Below are 3,141 nucleotides of genomic sequence, written 5' to 3' on the forward strand. Positions count from 1 at the left end.
AGAGAAAAGCTTTTTTTGGGACCGCACTAGTCTTGCAATAAGGTTGTAATGTCATCTGAAAAACTGATTTATTACGCTAAATTGCGTTATAGATGCAGCAACTTTATGCATAGGGAGAAAGATCCGTTTTGCAATTGTTTGTTGCTATCAGTGGTGCTCCCTAGAGTCAAGGAAAGTATCAACAAAGAAAACCCAACAAAGAAGAAAAGTTGGAAAGTAGACTCTTGTGTGGGTGCACTCAATTCAGAGGATTATATAGATCAATTCTGATAAAACATAATTTTATTAATTCATTAAAAATATAGTTGTAGGAGTAAGTTTATACGTAAGATATTGTGGCTACGCGAAAATATAACACTATATTATATGCAATTAATGTGGTTTTTGATACCACAATAGAAACCGGAAATCAAATATATGGGCTGTTGATTTTACTGAGATAGCAGTAACACCGTTGTGTAGTATATGACCATCATTTATTCTACAGCAGTCCTAATCAGGATTAAGTAGTCATAGAGAATTGAATCATAGGTCATACAGAACCGAATGCCAATTGGTATTATTAGGGATCACTCTAGATCGGGCAGAAGAGTATTTTGCAGTACCAGGGTGTTCCAGGGTGGTCACCCATCCGAGTACTGACCCGGCCCTCTACTGCTTGGCTTCCAAGATCAGACGAGATCGGGCATCTCCAGTGGGGTATGTCCGCAATTTCTTAATCTGCCTGTTCAGTTAATCCCAATACCCGTATCAACCGAGTTGTATATCAAAGGTGAACTGAATCAGTCGTGTATTCAGTATTTGTCTCATGCCCATAAGAATGGATTTATAACAATATTAGTCATAATGCATAAACAAAATTACATTAGGGACAGTTAACATGGAGAAAGATTTTTTTATATGCAGAGGCGTCCACTTGCATATAATGATAATATATAATAAGGCAACAATTATAGCAAACCAGTTGCTGTATATAATGTATGAGGCCTCAATTAGTTTTTGCCACATACATCACCATAGCGAAAAATACTGCACACAGAGATAGTAGAGTAATAATTTGCTGCAAGTGTGCAGTTGGATGCAATTAGGCAAAAATTGTAGCAAACCTGTTGCTGTGTACAATATATGATATATATGGCTTCTAACAACTTATACCGCACACGCCACCACAGCAGAAGGAAAATTTACACAGAAACATTTATAGTTCAGTAGCAATTTGCTGTGAACGTGTAGCTAATAAGCTTCTTTAAGATTCCTTGTGAGAGAATTCTGCCGTATCTTAGGAATATAATTGTTTACTCCTAATACCTTGTGAGATACCATATAGGTCCAGCACCTGCATATGTACAGTGTGTATGCACTAGGGTAATAAGATAGAATTTGCACATACACATATAGGCAGCAAAAAAATATTCTGAAGCAAGTTAATAGCCTATTTGGGCTGTAGTGAATATACAGAGAAATAACTTTATAGTTTATGTAGTCATACGATACCAATCCCAAAGGGCTGCATGTAGAGGGCTGCCGTTTGTAAATTCCTGTAAGTGACAGGCTCCTGGAGGTGTAATGAAGCCAAAATGGTGATTGACTAATTCCTATGCTGGCGGTGTCTGCTGCTCTGCAGCGTGTGGTAGCTGGGTGCCTCCCGGCTTTCAGCCTATGCTGGCGGTGTCCGCTGCTCCACAGCGTGTGGTAGCTGAGTGCCTCCCGGCTCTCAGCCGCTCGACGCGGCTGGACGCCGTTGCCCGGGTGACTGTCCTGGAGTTCCGGTTAGTGCGATCACGTGTGCGCACCACGTGATCGCAGGGGGAGATGACGTACATTTCGCAGTGTAGCTTGATCACAGAACGTAGTGTGATCAGTATGAGTCTCTTATTTACGGACAATGCTGGATGTTCATTGGATATTCCATTGTGATGGACACTTTGTTTAGCTTATCCTTGAGTTTGAAATGACATGAGCCAGAATGAGGGGAGAAAAGGGAACGTAACAGTCTACATCTCATGCATATATAATTGCATATAATATAGTGTTATATTTTCGCGTAGCCACAATATCTTACGTATAAACTTACTCCTACAACTATATTTTTAATGAATTAATAAAATTATGTTTTATCAGAATTGATCTATATAATCCTCTGAATTGAGTGCTCCCACACAAGAGTCTACTTTCCAACTTTTCTTCTTTGTTGGGTTTTCTTTCTTGATTGTCTCCTTCCAGGGCTGCCCGAAAGGCTGACCTGTGCATTGCCATTCTCTCTCTGAATTGGCGTGCAGTTTTCCTTACATAAAAGAGCCCACAAGGGCATCTAATAAAATAAACAACGTAGGTACTTGTGCATGTCAGAATCTTATTTATCTTAATCCACTTACCAGTGAAATTATTCCATAAGCAAACAAATGGGAATCAGACCTGTTTTAATACATCACCTAAAGTCTATGGTGGATTTCCCTGTCTCAATGTATCAGCAGCTAGTTTTATTTATGCTTTGCTTTACAAGTGACAATTGCTAAAGGGAAACCTGCATTTTGCATGAATATGGAAGATAATGTATAGGACAGAAAATTAATTATAAGGATAACGAATGTACAGGTAGCATACTAAATGTTAAAAGACAAATATTGGATTAACTGTACAGGAGCAACTTTTCTAACTAGGATGCCTATTAACTGTTTATAAACTAATATATGCTCCTATTGGTATTCAATATATAATATGGGGTCTTTTGTAGTTGTAAAAAGGTATTATTAACAACCAAAGGATAGTTTAACTTTTGAAAATTTAACTTGTACAGATTCAGCATAATACAGCTTTCTCTTTTGCAAATATGAGACTTATTTATACTAAAGTAGCAGGCATTCCATTGCCTAAGGGTACATATTGAGTATCAAGCAAGAAAAAGAATAGGGGTTATGATGGCGCTGGGCAGACCTGTGTGTGTGTGCACCCTGGGATTAGCTGCCACCTGGTGGGGAGGTAGCCAGCCTCCTCAAACAACAAAGCAATTGTGAAAAATTACCAGGTGAGCGCTCAATACCAATGATGGACACAAAAATATAAAAATAAACTAATGTATTACATAAACTAATAACATATAACACTTTAAAATAGACAAGACCACAACACAGTAATCATATA

General features: G+C 38.3%; 1 pseudogene; it reads right to left on the reverse strand.

The window, feature by feature from the left end:
• Positions 1 to 593: 593 nt before the first annotated feature.
• Positions 594 to 713, reverse strand: LOC134937379 (5S ribosomal RNA; annotated as a pseudogene).
• Between the last annotated feature and the right edge of the window lie 2,428 nt (positions 714 to 3,141).

This window comes from Pseudophryne corroboree, chromosome 6 (genome assembly GCF_028390025.1).
Source record: "Pseudophryne corroboree isolate aPseCor3 chromosome 6, aPseCor3.hap2, whole genome shotgun sequence".
In the NCBI taxonomy this organism is placed as follows: Eukaryota; Metazoa; Chordata; class Amphibia; order Anura; family Myobatrachidae; genus Pseudophryne; species Pseudophryne corroboree.